Source organism: Crocodylus siamensis, chromosome 8, assembly GCF_052110815.1.
Source record: "Crocodylus siamensis isolate JL-2025a chromosome 8, ASM5211081v1, whole genome shotgun sequence".
Lineage (NCBI taxonomy): Eukaryota > Metazoa > Chordata > Crocodylia > Crocodylidae > Crocodylus > Crocodylus siamensis.
Genome location: NC_143402.1, coordinates 57,665,783 through 57,683,152, shown reverse-complemented (window position 1 = coordinate 57,683,152; position 17,370 = coordinate 57,665,783). Strand labels below are relative to the sequence as shown.

The 17,370-nt window shown below is 50.2% G+C and overlaps 1 protein-coding gene across 9 annotated transcripts in view; it reads right to left on the bottom strand.

The window, feature by feature from the left end:
• Nucleotides 1-17,370, bottom strand: part of NFIX (nuclear factor I X) — an 80,133-nt gene that overhangs the window by 49,872 nt on the left and 12,891 nt on the right. The gene's annotated exons all lie outside the window — the stretch shown is intronic.

Below are 17,370 nucleotides of genomic sequence, written 5' to 3'. Positions count from 1 at the left end.
CATAGAAAATTAGGGCTGGAAGGGACTTCAGGAGGGCATCGCATCCAACCACCAACTGAAACCAGGACCATGCCCAACTATCTCATCCTAGCCAAAGCTTTGTCTACCCAGGTCTTAAAAACCTCAAAGGCTGGAGACTCTACAGCCCTCTGGCTGTTCCAGTGCTTCCATTCCCTCCTCGGAAGAAAGTTTTCACTCATATCTAACCTAAGCTTCCCTTGCTGCAACTTGAGTCCATTGCTCCTCCTTGTTCTGTTACCTGCCACCACTGGGAACAGACATGCGTGGCTCTCTCCACTCTGGTGCCATATGGGGGCCAGGGACCAGATTGGGAGGTGCATCTGGGAGCCCCTGAGCCAGGTGGACACCGACATGGGCAATGGGGCTACTGCCCACGGGAGACAGCAGCTCTGCTCTATGTCCCAGGAACTGTATCAGTGCCCTCTATGTCCCTGTGCCTCAGTTTCCCCCTGGGGAACAGGGCTCTGAGGTCAATAGAGGGTGAGAGTGCAAGATTGCAATGATGTTAATTGGGATTATCTCACACCCACACACATGCCACCAGCCCTGCTGGCTCAGGACAACCCCAGGGAAACTGAGGCAGGAGCCCCCCCCCCCCCCAGTGTAGCCATGATCAAGTCCACGCAGACAGGCAGCTGGGAAGGGGCCCGGCTCGTCTCCTGCTGGCCCGGGCAGCTGCGGGTGGCCAGGGCTCAAAGGATCCCGTTGTTTGCTAGGGACAATGGGACCAGTGCTGTGACCGCCTGTCCGCCTGCCCCTCTGCACCGTCAAAGCCACCACCCAAGCAAGGCCTAGCCATGTCCTCAGAGGACCCCCTGCTCTTTAGCAGGCGGCTCATTAGCAGCCCTGGCCTTTCTGCCACAGCTGGCATCCTGGGTTGAGGCATGGGGAGATTTCTCTGCCCTGTGGAGCCGGCAGGGTTCCCCACTACCTGGGCACCAACTGCCCAGGAATTCACATGTGGAGCTCATTAATGAATGGGCTTAACAGACACAAATGAGGGTTGCCTCCCACTGGGGAGAGAAAGCAGCTGCATGCCCATGGTGGGGCCCCGGCTGGGAGTGCAACTCAGGAGTCCTGGCTCTCAGCAACCAGTCCCTACCCAAAGCGAGGAAGTGAACCCAGGAGTCCTGGCTTCCAGCACTCCCCTCCTGCAAATTCTAACTTGGCTCTCCTGTAAGGGGAGAACCCAGGCATCCAGGGTTCCCACTACCCCCATTCCACTCCAACCCACCTGTCTTCCCAGAGCCAGGACACAATGCAGGCATCTGGACTCCCAGGCCCTGTTCCGCCCTCCCCCGCTTTAAACCACTAGATTCCACTCCCCTCCCAGAGCTGGGACAGAAACCTGGCATACAGGCTCTAAGCCCCCTGCTCTAGCTACCAAACTCCCCTCCCCTCTGTAAAGTCATCCTGACTCCCGTCCACCCTGCTCTAACCCTTAGGCCTTGCTCCCTTCTCAGAGCTCCCATCTCACCTTGCTCCAGGAAGGGAGCTTCAAGCACATGGGAGAGAACCCAGGAGTCCAGGCAGGCAGCTCTCCTTCCTGGTGGTCCTGCCGGACTTGGCGTCCCTGGGGCAGCTCGGCTTAGCGCCACACGGCTTTGAGTGGCCCGTGCCCGGGGCTTTGCAAGCCCCTAATGAGCTCTTAGCACCGCTTTGTGCTGGGCGCCTCGGCTGCAGTAATCCTATTAGGGACAGCTCAGACTGTCACTCCCAGGAGCCCGAGGCTAGCCCCTCACTAGCCTTGCCCTGCCCGGCCCCCAGGGGCCTGCCCTGCACAGCAAGAAGGGGAGGAAATGCTGGCCAATGGTTAGAGCAGAGGAAGCTGGACACCTGGGTTCTATCTCCAGCTCTGGGAAAGCAGTGGAGTCAAATGGTTGTGGGGGGTGGGGCAGAGGTACATCCAGACACTTAGCAACTGTAGCAGGTGTGTGGGGTCTGGTAGGTTACTGCCAGGGGTGCTGAGAGCCCAGATGCTTGAGTTTTATCCCAAGCTCTGGAAGGGCAGTGGGGACTAATGAGAGGGAGGCATCCAGATACCTGGGTTTTATCCCCAAAGGCAGCAAAAGGGCTTGGGGCCTAGTATGTTAAAGCCAGGGGGTGTCGAGAGCCTAGACACCTGGGTTCTACCTGCAGCTGTACAGGGAGGGAGCTGGGGGTCAGGGCAGGGGGCTAAGGGTGGCCCCTGTCCTGGGAGACCAGGTATAGCTTAGTCTTTGCCCTGGCACAAGAAGGGTCTTGCCATTGTTGTAGGAGCCCAAACAAATCAAAGCATGAAAGTGCAAACGGCTGGGTGACAGGTCATGTGTGCCATGCGTGTCCATGTGCGTTGGCCCCCAAGCACACGCATGACCCTGTGCCCACAGACCCAGCACACACAGGGCTGCCTGCAGAAGTGCACAAGCACGGCCTCCCTGTGCAAGGAGCCATGCACCTGCTCAGAGTCAAGACATGTGATTTCAAGGGAGAGAGGGGGGAGGCAGCTCTGAGCAGCACTAGCTCCCGGCTGAGGTCAGGACCGGGTAATTAGATTAAAGAGTTGCTGCCTGCAGCTTGATAGGCAGAGGTCAGCTCTGCCTCTCTGCTGCTCTGAGGCCTCCAGCAGAGGCAGCCCCGCAGCTGCCACCAGCCTGCTCAGAGCCAAAGGCCCATGTCCTCACCGGAGCTGGGGAAAGGGGAGAAGGAAGCCAGGGATAGTGGGGACAGGAGCCTGGAGCAGAGGGGAGGGTTGATGGGAAGACCAAACTTCTGGGTTCTTTTCCCAGTTCTAGGAAGAGCAGTGGGGTCTAAGCCAGTTGGAGCAGGGTTTAGTGCCCAAGTCAGCTGCCCACTCCCTGTAGAGCTGTCAGCCCCAGCCTTGGCAACACGGACAGACAGAACCACTATGCAGACGGACAAAAGGACAGACCCTGGCAGCTGGGCCAGTGAAGGGTGAGGGGAGATGGGGCAAAGGGCAAAAGATAGATACTCCACACCCACCCCTACTTACCCTGGTCCCTATCAGCACCTTTTCCAACAGAGCCAGCCAATGCTAGGCAGGCGTAAGGGCCATGATGGTCGCACTGCCGGGGACCGGAGTGCTGGGTTCTGTCCCCATCCACTGGCAAGCGTGGTGGCAGAACTAGGAGCCAGGACTCTGGGGTCCTGGTTCCAGCTCTGGGAGGGAGGCGGGGTCTGGTGCAGGGAAAGCTAGGAACTAGGAGTCCTGGGTTCCAACACCAGTTTGGGGTGAAGAATGGGGCCTAGCCATGGCAGCAAGTGTGGCTGGGAGCCAGGACACGTGGGTTGCAGTGCCACCCACCCCCCCACTAAACGCAAGAGAGAGGACAGGTGTGGGGGGAGCAGCAGGTGTAGCTGGTACCCCTGGCCCAGAGAAGAGGGGGACCCTTTGTGTGGAATGGCCCCCCCTCACCACGGCAGGTCCGGCCGGCGCCGCGCCTTCCTATTGGCTGCTGCGGCCCGCAGTGCCGCTTCCCACTGCAGCATGGCCACGTTGCTGAGTCCACAGCTGTAGCAGCCCGGCAGAGAGCCAGGCCCTGGCTGCCGGCGAGGCAGAGAAGCTTCTGCACTCCCCAACCCACCCCCCTGGAGCCCCCACTGGGCACTGGGACCCCCCTGGTGCCCCTCCCCATGCCCCAGCACCCCCGGCTCAGCCATGTCCCCCCAGCACCTCGTGACTCTGAAGACACCCACCCCTCCTGCCTTGTGCCTGCCAAACACATTCCACCTTTCCCAGACAGCTCCTTCTCACTCCCCACCGCTGACGGGCACGCAGGGGCTGCCCCCCAGGGTCAGGGCTTGGCGGGCACAGGCCCAAACCAGTGCCAAAATATGGGGAGGGGTGGGAGGGGTGGTATTCATCCTCAGCCAAAACGTGGCCGGCAGCAGGATGGAGAGAAAAGGTGGAAATACAACAAGCAGGGGAGGCGGCAGGCTGGGCTCTCAGCCCTGGGGCTGCGGGGGGCCACAGGGGCTCCCCAAGAATGGGGGTAGGAGGGAAGGTGGAGGAGACAAGAGTGACCAAGTTGGGGTCAAACGGGGGAAGGGAGGAGAGAGACGAGTGAAGGGACAATATGGTTGCCAGGACCAAGTAGGCTGGGCTCAGCAGACGGACAGATGAAGAGACAGGGTTCTGTCCCCCACCCTGTGCGTGTGTCCCTGGGTTGGGGACAGCTCTCAGAGACAGATTCCACATGGAGATGGGGCAGAGGAGAGGTGGCCACTGGCCATGGGGAAGCCCAGCTGTCTTGTCACTACCCCACCAGACCCCACTCCCCTCCCAGAGCTGGGGGAGAGGCTGGTCATCCAGGCTCCCAGACCCTCACCCCTCATAAATCCAGCCCCCGCTACACTAGCTCCAAGTGGAGCCAGCAGGCCAGACATGGGGCTAACGCTGATGGACCCCAGAGGCATCTCCAGTCCAGGACACTAAAGCGTGTGGGTGCCAGGCACTATCCGGGCACATGGGGAGGACATCAGGAGTTCATGAGTCAGCAGCCCAGCACTGGAAGGAGGAGTCCTTCTCAGCCCATGGGGGTCCCCAGCAAGTGCACAGAGGGGCAAAGCCTGCCACAGAGAGACAGTGACACACACTACCCGGCAGCCACGCAGAGAGTCATGGGCTGGAGGGGAAGAAGCCAGGAGAGCCAGGGCTGGCAGGGACAGCAACCCCCTTTCTCCATCAACTCCCCGCAAAATATCAGCTGTCCCCAGGCCCAGCTACCAGTTCTAAGCCAAGCATCAGATCCAAAAGACCCACCCCCAAACACACCTCTTGAGCCACATATGGCCCAGCTATCCCAGCCCCTCAGTGCCAGCATCTGGCTCACAAGGACCCCCACACTCTCCTCAGCCTCCTGCCTCAGGAGCTATGAATCTGACTCATGGGTATCCCCACCACCTGCTCCACCCTGAGAGCAGAGCAGTGGGCAATACTGTCTGCAGCTCCCCTGATGCTCTGCTTGTGAACCAGCCAATGGGGCCCTACTGCCCTGCCCTGTAACAAGGGATAGGAAGGTCAAAAGAGCCCCCGCTCCCCCTCGGTAAGTCTCATGCCAACTGCAAATCAGGAGCCATCTGGCCAGAAGGCCCCCCCCAGTCTGCAGGGCTGGGTTCTGGGGAGGGGAAGGGGGGCCCCTGTGAGGATTCTGCCTGCTCCTGCCAGGGGCTGAATGTGCCATAGGAGCCTAAGGGGGGCTTAGTTCACAGGGCTGTTTGGCGATTAAATGGCACCAGGATAGGGCCCAGGCAAAGAGGAGAGGGGTGGGGAGGGGAATCCCAAAGCCTACCCCAAGGAGTAGGGTGCATGAGCAGCGCCCCCAGCCAAGAGTGGTGAAGGGGCTTCCAAGCCAGGAAGAACTCAGGTGTCCTGGTTCCCAACTCTCGCTGTTAGCCCCTTGCCACCCTCCCAGACAGACCCAGGAAAATCCTGATCCTTAGTCTCCATCTGCTACTGCTAAATTTCACTCCCCTTCCAGAACTGGGCTAGAACCCAGGTGTCCTGGCTCCCTGCCCTCCCTGCTCAAATCACTAAGCTCCACTCCCTCCCTAATGCAGAGGATAGACCCTAGGCATGAGGGCTTCCAACCCACACTGCTATAACCACTAGACCCCTTTGTTTGCTGACAAAGACACCCCCCTAACTGACACCATACCATGTATTTAGGGCAGGAGGAGGAGCAGCTTCATCTCAAGGATCACAGGGCCCCAGGCACTCCCACAGCAGAGGACAGCGCCATACATACTGCCTGGTATGGGGGACAACAGCAGGGGAACCCAGGGCGGGACACGGCATCCCCCAGCCATGTGTGGCTGTCCACATCCAGGCCTCCCATGGCCACAGAGCTAGAGCTACTGAGCCACCACGGCCAAGTGCCCAGAGATGTACTCACCTGCTCAGATCACCAAGGAATTCCTCCAGATGCGTATTTGAGCCATCTGGGTGCCAGGAGGGTTCCTAAGCTGGGTGTGGCCCCATCCCCTCCCAGGGTAGAGGTTCCCTTTGGCTGCTACTGTGATCTGTGCTGGGGGGAGGGGCTGAGAAGTGGCCTTCGTTCCAAGTGTCACAGCGTCACCCATGTGAAAGCTAAGTTGGAGCTAGACCCTCTGGCTCTCTTGATGGACACCTGGCAAAGGGGTCAAATGCCCTAGAATGTAATTGTTCCTGGCTCAGGGCTGAAGGGCACATCCCCCAATGGGGGCAAGCCAAAAGTGGGGAGCCGGGATCCCAGTGGCCCCATCATGGAAACTACTGCATAGATCAGGCACCTGCCTGTCAAATCAGGCACCTGGGGCAGGAGGCTGCTGCTCAGGACACCTATGTTCTATGCCCTGACCTCCACCTGCAACAGGCATGAGGAAACTGGGGCTTTTGGCAGGCTGGTGGAAGACACCAGGAGAGCCAGGATGTTGGGGACCATGCAAGGATGTACACACTCATGCGTTCACAGGCAGGTGGCTCTACCCCAGGGGCAGGAGAATCTCCTCTCTTAGCCAGAGCAGGTTGCACCCTCTGCAGTCTCCATGGGCTGCAGCCACATATAACCAGAATCCTGAGCCCCAGGGCTGGGGGACAATTTATCTGCACAGACAAGACCACACACACACACACATTGTCTATGTCATTCACGCCGGCCCAGCTCCAAAGGCACCAACAAACCTGTGACCCACACATAGAGGAACTGCCCCAAATTCAATTTGCCCCAAATTGAATTTAAATTTGAAAACAACTGCCCCAAATTCTCCCATGGCCTGTGAGGGGTGAGTGAGGGAAGCGCCCAGTGCTGGCTTGGGCCCAAGAAAGCTAGAAAATTATTTGCCATAAATCAAGTCTCTGCTCCCACCCAATGGTCACGAGGCTGAGAGGGAGCAGGAAACCTGCCCATGAAAAACTCCCCCGTTCCCACTGCTGGCCTGGCCAAAAGAAGTAGCTCACACCCAGAGCGCTGCCCGGAGACGGGCCCGGCGCCTTTGCACGCCAGACACAAGAGCTGGGATTTCCCCCCCACCAGTCTTTCTGGGCTGCGAGGAGCAACGTTGCTCTGGGCTGTCACCCAAGGCAGCGGCGGGCAGCTTCGTTGGGCCACGGATTAGATGCGTGCATGGAGCTGCTCGCTGCTCCCCATGTTCCCAACTCCTCCCAGCAGGCACACAAAGCTGCAAAATCACTCGCAAAAAATCAGAGGTTGGGGGAGGCTGTGGCAGGTGTGGGGGGGAAAATCTGTCGCTGTTAAAAGCCAAACAAAAGACCCCTCCTTTCTCCGCTTTTCCAGGAGGAATTGCATCGCCATCCAGCCTTTTCCAAGAAAGCTTTTTGTTCCCCATCAATTATTAATTACTCCCATCTCCCCCACTCCCCCGCTGCCCCCCAAACTGTTTCAGGTCTCGTCAATAATTTAATTCCCTTAAAAAAAACTGAATGGGGAAAAAGAACAAGAAAAAGGCAGACGAATCCAGCAACTTTAACCTGAGCCGAAAGACAGAGGGAAACAAGATTTCAGTCCCTGAAGATACCAGCCCTTCTCCCCTGGCACTGACAAGGTTTGGGACTGAGGCCTTCCCCCAGCTCTAGGACTCTCATTTTGGAAGCTCCATTCCAGTTTGGTTTAAGTTCCCAGGGGAGGGAGGTGGAAAACCCCAACTTGGATTTGACCTGGCCAAGAGCCCCAAGTGGGCAGCCAGGCCTGGGGTCCTTCCTGCCACCGCGGCAGCGACCTGACGCTTGAAACAGCCTGCCTGTAAAGTTGGCTGAGTTTGCTATTGCTGGCAAGAGCGCCAGCCTGCTGGTCTGATAAGGATGGGGGAGAGTATTACCAGCTGCACGGACAAGGAGAGGAGCGCAAACAGCTGCGGCAGCGCCTGCGAGCTGTCCCAGCCGGGAGAAGGCCCCATTCACACCTCTGGAGTTTGCAGACGCCGCCTGACCCGGCTGGGCACATGGCTAACACATGGAGAATGGATGCGAGCCATCGGCTCCAGGACAACAATGTTCCCTGCCCCCTAGCCCCTGGAGCAGGAAGGTTTTCTCTGGAGCACTGCCTCTCTCTCTGCAGAGGGAAGGAAAGTAGAAGTGTGTTGAGTGAGGCTTAAGCTGAAGTCTGGGAAAGCATAAGTCACCCTGACTTAACGCACTTGGGTGGTTAGACTCCAGGAAGCAGGGCCCAACCACCGCTCCATGAGGGACTCACTACAACTGGGGAATGTAGCTTGGGCAGGAAGAGGACGTCGGCAGCATCAGAGCCCAGAGGTTCCAGACCAGGGCGTGTCCCAAGGATGCATCTTGCCTCGGCCAGAGCTTGGCCACTGAGCCAAGCCAGGGGCCAGGGCTGCGATGTGGACCGAGAGCGGCTGGGATAAGCTGGGGACTTTTTGACGTAGTTTGCATCCACCAGGGACCATGACCTCATTCTGGATAAACGAGTTATTTGGAGAACCGGAGCTCAAATAAACAAGCTTGCAGCGCAAAGATTACACACACACACACGCATGCACACGCTGTGGCCAGATGAATGTGCATGAAACAGAACACACAATAGTGACCAGTCTGTTTCCAAATGAATCTCTGACCTGTAGTGTGCCTGGCTCCGTTTGTGAGAAAAGCCGTGTGAGGAAAGTCAAAACCATTTCTCTCTAAATATTATATTATATTATATTATATTATATTATATTATATTATATTATTGCATGCATATTTGTACATTCTGTGTGATGTATAGATATGCACAGATACACACACACAAATATACACATACACATATCCAATTACATATAGGTTCATCATATGCATGTATGTACACAGTTCATGTGGCTCAGTGCTCAAACATATTGCATCTCAAATGTATTATATTTTATATTACAGGTACAGATTTATAACATATCATATGCACATAGGTAGACTTAATCATGTTATTATCTCATATCAACCAGCATATGAGGTATTTACTTTATACACTTCCCATAATGCAATTGCATCCCTATCTCTGCATCCCTATCTCTGCATGCTATGGACACGTCATACACATATGTATGTGCACAGTTATATCAATATAAGGTGACACCTATATCATTATATAAACCCAAGTGCCCACTTTGGGCAAGGTATTTCATATACACACATGCCTGATTGTATCCTAGGCTCATGTATCCAGGCCAGGCATCTCTTGCAGACACAAAATGTGCAAAGACACGAAGAGATTTTATAGATTCACACCACCAAAAACCAGGTTTGGTTTCTAGCTCACCCTGGTTGTTCCTCCAACTCGGTGGGAAGAGAGGTACAGTGTGGAGCACATCGCTCACACATCGACCCACCAGGTTGGTGTCTCTAACACATCCTGACAGAAAGATCCCCGTGCTACAAACACAGCTATGAGCTGCAGGCAGCCACATGCCCCTTCCTCCAGGTCAAAGCTGGGCACTCAGGCTCAAGCCCAGCCATCTAATTCTGCCTTTGCCAAGAGTTCCCCCTTGCATCAAAGCCACAAAAATTTCAGCGGGACGCAAAACTAGGATTGAAGCTGGGATGAAACCCCTCAGCCTCGAGGCTCAGAAAACACTGGCCTTTCGCTTGTCACCAGCTCTGCAGCTGAGCTCAGCTGAGCCAGTGAAGAAGGACCCGGGCAGCTATGAGAGAGCACAGCTTGTCATTCCTAGAACATGTATCCCTACAGGAGGGAAATCCTCAAGAGACATAAACCAGCACCAGCCTACGTACACCAGTATATAAAGATCATCTGCACTGCTGAAGACATGTGTATGGCAAAAATTAGTGCCTCTGATTTGCTTGTGAAATATGCCTGTCAAATATGAACTGTCTCTAGATTTCCTGGACACATCTGTAGTTTACGCAGGCCCCCAAAAAACTCCAGCTGTCCTAGGTGGCTAACTTCTCATTTTATGAACCATTGCTCCTTCAAAAAAAAAGGAAAAAGAAAAGAAAGAAATAGGCAGCATGTGTTTTCCTATAGAACTGGGAAATTAAATCCCAGGGCCCAGAGCAAATTAAAAAAAAAAAAAAACCAAAAAAAGGTCTTTCCCAGGAAAGTTTACACACACACAAAATTAAAAAATAAAGAGCAAGTGAAAACTCAGCAGAGGGGGGAAATTCAGCTCAACAGGACTATTTCATTTCTTCTATTTGGAAAAAAAAATTGTTCAGCCAAGGGGAAATCAAAAAAAAGCCAGAAGCCCATTCCTCCGGCCAGGGACTGTGGCTGGGATGAGAATGGAAAGTTGTTTACGGCATGTAATTAAGTTTCTATTGATAGCCCCAAACTGTGAAAGTTTATAAATATCTTAATGAATTGTTTGTAAACTCACCTGAATATACTCATCAACACTGCATAAATGTTTAGATAGAGGCATTGCTAATTCCACTCTCTCTCCTTTCTCTATTGTTTCATTTTAGAGATATAATATTTTCACCCTTGATCCCTCCCCCCCACCCCTCCAACATTTGTATTCCCTCCATTCTCAGCTATTTTTCTTCATTCTGACTTCCCCTTCAATCCTCCCTTTGCTGTGCTCTTGCCGACGCATTTTTCTAGAAAGCCCGCTGGCAAAAGTCCCACTGACTCGAGCGGGTCCCGGCGGCAGCTAAAATAAGTTGTTACTGCGTTGATTAGCGGGGGGGGGGGAAGAGGTCTTGGAATAAAAAAAAGAATTTCGGATGGGCTTGGGTAGCTCATTTTGCTCTAAAAAACAGAGGGAACCAAGAGGGAATAGGCTGGCCGGCAGGGCTGGATGCAAAATGTTTAATAGAAACATTTCCAGTGGGGCCGGGCTGCTTGGAAAAGCAGGCGAAATCTTACTAGGATTTCTAGTAACTCCTCCAAGGTTCGGGTGCTAGCAAGCAGTCTGGGCTTGTGCTGGGGAAGCCGCCAGGAAAGCTCAGCGCCTATTTTTTATCTACAGAATCCAGCTACCCGCCCCAAGAAGAGGGTAAAAAGGTATCGAAGGCTTCAATTCTCCTCCCGCCGCCCCTCGGCATCCTGCTATATAAAACCCATTAAGGACTGGAAGGCTGGAATGGAGGGGCCACAACAGGGAAGGAGATGGATTGATTTTCCATCAGCAGAGCAGGGGAATTTAATATATAGCAATGCGTTTTTTTACATAAAAATATCTTCTGAACCACTTCCAGGCACACAATGTAGCTCCCCGCCACCGGCCCCACTCTCTTGCTGTCCAAAGCCAGGGCTCATTGAGTGCCCCTCACTTAAAGGTGACGGAGTCCCACCAACCACAGACCTGTCCTGAATCCCCAAAGTTAACAAAAACTCGCACTGCAAAGGGGGAGGAAAGCAGCGCGGTTGGTTAAGTAAATTGGATTTGGAATGTGTGACTAATAATTGCTTTAATGTATGCCATGTATAGCGCGGGTGTATTACACACATGTGAGCGACACGCTTCCCCCTAGATTAGGCTCATTTTATGTAATAGGTTCAGGGAGCATGATTATATATATTAGCGTAAGGGGAACAATGCCCTGCCCTGGAAAATATGGCCCAATGCTTTCGGGTGTTCCCCCTTTCACGCCAGGCCCCTCTGAAGAATTGCACTGGACACTGAAACACAACTTGAAAATGCAGGCCCACGCATAGATATACAGACCCAAATAACCCCTCTACTAAGCATGCATACACACATCCTACACATGTTCTATCAGTGCATGGCTCTATTTATATGATATATACATATAGAACAGAGATGTGCAGTGTGCAGAGGTGACTGCATTATTATTTATATTGGTAGGACACGATGATATAGCTATACGCTAGCCAGACTATAAACCAACCCATTTTAACCACAGGTATATTATGTATATGGGATTACACTTTATATTCACACATACACGCTATATGTATGCATATATTCACACACATAAATGTATGGATTAATGCATTATATATGTGCATGTGCACCAATTAAATAAGATTATGTTTTATATTCATACATAGTCTATACTAACCTGTATATACACTATGCACATTTATAATGTGGGTTGATATTAAATATGGACATTTTATACATAAATATCCATGCACATGTGTGTGCACACGCTTATTATATTTTATATAGTATGAATATTAAATATAATCCCATATAATTAGTACACACATATATAATATATGTCTATAGTCTATACAAATCCATATATATATATATTTTGTGTGTGTGTGTGTGTGTTTATGCATATAAAATAGAATCCAATAGAAATAGTATAAAAACACATAACATGGGCTGGAATATAAAATACACAGTGTACGATATATCACATCCATTCATACCTGAGTCTACATATGTAATTATACTATTGTTATAGACCCACAGTCAAATTATCATACATACATACCATGCATTTATAATATGTAAATATACATGTAGGCCCATATATTACTGTATGTGATTTAACTGTAATATGATGTCTTTATGATACTAAATATACTATATAAATGTATTAATTACAAACGTGCATTAGGCACTATATAAATGCATTAGTTACGAACCTATATTATATACTGTGTATATAATATGTTGATTGTATTACATGTATCATATAATAGAATAAATAAATAAATATATGTGTGCATGAGTGTGTATGCAAACCCATATTACATACAATGTGTGTAGTTTGTGTATGTGATAATACTGTATACAAAAGCTAGAAATACTACACAGAGGCCCAAGGCCCATATACAGAATGCATGCACATAATATGTGGATCTGCTTATAATGTATGGTGGGTGCATCTGTAATATAAAGTAGATAGACATGCATATCATATCAAATTATTTATACATGCACACACGCAGACTAACCGCATATAAAAACAGTATTGATTACATTTGCCTAATCACACTGAAGCACATGTGGCATGGCACTAGGTATCTAAAACACACACGCACACTTGTAATATTGTTGGTAAGATGCGTATTCAAAAACAGGCATATTCATTATTGCATGCACACACTGCCATGTGTGTATGTGCACGTGTGCATGCGTGTGCCTCCATGAAAAAAAGGCCAACATCCGGTACAACTGGCTCCGTCATGTTCCAGCATAACCATGGGCCAAAATGTTGCTTCAGCCCAGCCAAGCCTACCCCTGCTGCCTGCCCCCACTTCTGCCCTAGAAGCCCTAGCTAGTAATTTCACACTGGTGAGTAACAGGACAACTGGGGTGACAGCAGCACCAAACAAAAGGCAGGGGGAGCCTGTGAAATGACGGAAAGAGGTTTGGTGAGCCCAGCGGCAGGTGCCCCTGTGAGCACACTCCTCCCCTGATAATACAACCCACACTTGGACAGCGCATGCCCCTCCAAATGTCTGTGGGACCCCTACCACCACTGCTTGAAACCCTGATCACTTCCATTCCACCTCCAAGGCTACTCTACAACCTCAGGCCTGCCCTGCCACTACTGAATTCCTGCCCCAATCCCTCTCGATCCAAAGAGACAGCAGCATGAGGGCAGAGGAACCCCTGGCATGGGGTTGGGGTGGAGGATGTAGGATTGGGCCCGTCAAAAAATGAAAACAACCCAATTCTAATCCTCTTCTCAGCCTGGCACACGGGCAAAGACTAGGGCTGCCCCTCAAGCTGGGAATGAGTGGGGCTGCTCCAGCAGCTGAGGTTAGACAAGGCTCAGTCTTCAAAGGCTAATAAGAGGGGGAAGGAGAAACCCCAGGCCAAACCTTTGCTGGGAAAACCAGATCAAAAGCAAGAGGCTGAGAAAGAAAAAGAGGTGGGGGGCAGCAAATGTGCCAGGCTGGTTTTAATTCACCGGGCACAGACAAGGGGCAGCTCCAAGAGTGCAGGCCTGGCTTTCCTTCCCAGAGGCAGAAATGAAAGTGTTCTCTGCAGCCTGGCAGCTGCCCAAGGCCAAGACGGCCAGCCAGGAAAACAAACAGCCAGGGGAAGATCTCCCCCAGAAATGGCCCGAACTGCCCCGGCTGGAAAGGGAAGGTGTTGGGAAAGTGGGGACTGGAAAAACTGGGGCAGGAGCTGTTCCCAATCCCCAGCTCTGTGGCCAGAGTGAAAGCCAGGTGGGTGGCACCAAGGGACAGATCACTCCAGACAGAGCTGTCTACGGCCTAATGCAGCTTAGGTATATAGTGATGAATAAATAAAAACACTGATGCTGGGGAGACAGTGAGAAGCATGGGCCTGGACACTAGAACTGTTCAGCTGAAGCCTGCACCACTGCAGACAGCAACAAGTTTGGAGCAGGATGGACGGGGTGGAAATTATTGAAGTAAAACCTAACAGCAAAACTCCTCCCAAGGAAAAGAGGTTTCATCCCTAATTAATGGAGCCTTGCAAATCTGCCCACAATCAGCTATTATCTTTTTACTGTTTTTTTTCCTGTCCTGGACCCACTGCATTTGCCTGTTTTTCTTCATCCTTTTTCTGTCTCATCCAGCATTGCCTTATAGCCACAGGATAGACGTGCCTGTCCGTGCCCCGGCCCTGCCACCGCCACCACGTCAGGACTGTTTTATTAGGAGCTATTGGTTTTTAATTGTTCTCCTGGCACCCCAGAACGTCGCGGCAGGGGGGCAGGGAGGGGGGGAGATGCCTTTATAAATGAAATTAATATCATTAACAAGGCTGCTGGGGCACAATAGGAGCCTCTTACACATAACAGAGAAACATAAGCCATCCCGTCGGCGATACAGGAGGCAGCACAATAAATCACGGCATAACTGGAACAGGCCTGCATTCTAGCAACAGCCAGAAGAGCCCGTGTATCGCATGGGTTATATATATGCATGCACCAGTGGTGAGCTGCATCGCCCACTCACAAGGGCATGAGAATCACGTATTCTAGATGCACATGTACTGGCCAGGCATGGTGCTGATGTGATACAAATGACTGAAACACCCACATGCTATATTATATTATATTATATTATATTATATTATATTATACATTGCATTATCTGTGCTGTGAAACAGAAGTGGCACTTAATATATCTATTATATACGTAGGTATGTATATACATATATTTTATCTATATATACAGCAACACAAGCTTTTAAGTACAGAACTATGAGATGTGTGTATGTTACACACAAGGAAAATAAGAGGCTTTATCTTTTGTTTATACAAATATATCTATATAGATATTTTTGTAGCTATATATTTATAGAGATATAACTCCCATGCAGTATTGTATTATCCATCCATCTATATGTGTGTGTAGATAGATAGATAATGTATAGAGAGAGAATATGCAGCCTCCCCGATATAACGCATATGTACACGCACGCGTATGCACACACACACACGTACATATGCACAAACTGTCTTTACCTATTATTTAGATAAAGAACTAAATTTGCCCAAGCAGTGATAACATTACAGCAGTTCCATTTCTCCTGCTTCCACCAACGAAATACTGCTGGGATCTAGAACTAAGAAATGTAGAAATATAAAAAAATATATAGATTCTGTACGTTCACACGTCTCTAGATGCAGACATTATACCAAAGGGAGTGCTCTGCACTATCTAAGTGTCTCATACCTTGGATACAGCTCACAGATGCATGTATATACAAACATGCAGTACCTACGAGACATATTTATGGAAAGGTTTTCCTGTAAGAATAAGCAAAGGTTCCTTATTTCTATGCCTCCATGTACCTGGCAGCTGCTTATTTATTACTAAGTTGCCTTACTGCTGTTTGTCTCTGGAGTAACTTGTAAAACTTAGAAACTATGCTCCGAAAAGCAGAGGCTGAGCTTTCTAAGAACTGTGCTGTCAGCACCTAGGAGGGAAATGTGCAATGGTTTATTTGCCCTGTCCTCAAAGCAGGTCAATTGCCGTGAGCCCGCACTAGCCCGTAATCAATAATCACGATAATTCAAGCCGACGCTCTCCAGTATGCCTCTGTGAAGAAACCAGCCAGCACTGAAACGCCTGAAGCCCCATTTTCCCTGCATCCCCCCAAATGCACAAATCACCTCGCAAAGGTTTTTATGCCACACGCTGCAAAAGCAGTGAAAAACCACAGAAATTACAGCCAATTATAAAGCTCCATCTCTGTCAAACCTCAAAAAGGCCAACATGGGCAAAAAAGAAAAGGGGGAAAAATACATATAATTAAAAAAATCCCTCCTTGCTCAAAAACCAACACTCCTTCCTAATTGTGGGTGCTGCTCACATACATTTATTTACTTGGCTACTTAGTCAAGCAAAAGCAATTTAAAACAATAAAGGGGCAGTGAGATTTTAGAAGCCTGCAATGGACGGTGCTATTTTGCAAAGCAAATAAAAGCAGGGAGTTTTGTCCTGAAGAGGAAAACCAATGGCTAATTTGCAAAGATTTTTTTTATCATGATAATAAAAAGATGGTAAAAATGCTCAGAATTGGCCTTTTATTAATTTAAAAAAACGTGAATTAAAGGGCAAAAATTCAGCTCCTTTCATAAAAAAAAAAAAAAGGAAAATAATTTACACCAAGCAGGTTTTCTTCACAACCTAAAAAAACCCCTCCTAAAATATTCTCTAGGAGGAGGCTGGGCTCTAACTCACCGCCTGACAACTTTGCTCTCTTGCATTTTTAAAGAAAATTTGGTCCAGTCCCTGGACCCCTCTTCCCGTCTGTCCCTAGGAAATATTCCATCAGAGAGGATGGGAATTAGCAGGAGCTGCAAGGCTGGCTTGAAGCTGAGCAGTTCTTCCTTTCTGAGAAGCTTAACTTAAAAACAATTCCCCCACCTGCTCTCTAATGCCACAAGGGCTCTCGGACAGGTTTGGGGCTGGAGGTTTTTTCAGCAAATCTCAAAGCAAAAGTGCTTTCGCTCCCCTTAGCCTTCGCCACATTGCTTTTGGGATGGGGAATGATATCCATACAGCCCCCCAAATGGAAAAGGATTTCCCTTTTCAGTCCATCTTAACACCCTGCAAAATAGGTTACCTGCTCCGAATACATACCCTCAACCCTAGGAGCTGCTAAAATGCCAGCACTTGCTTTAATTTTCACTCATTAGGTTACAAAGAGAGTTATCCTGGTGGTGGTTGTTGTTGTTGTTGTTAATAATAATGATGATAATAATTTTTAAGAGTTACAAAATACATTTTCTTCTGTCTCCAAACAGAATCTGTCTTTGCTCACAATGTCTCAGACTTCCAGCTGACCACCCCAACCAAACTAATTATGTGCTGTGACTTGTCTGAAAACTGAGCTGCAAAGTTAAGTCATCTCAGTCTCTTGGTTTTAAAATATTACAATAAAAAAAATCCCCTCGTTCAATGAAAAGCAAAATCCAACACTACTTTGCTCCCCAGATTTGTGGGCTGAGCAAGGAAGAGGAGGGCAAACAGGGGGAGTATGAACTATTTC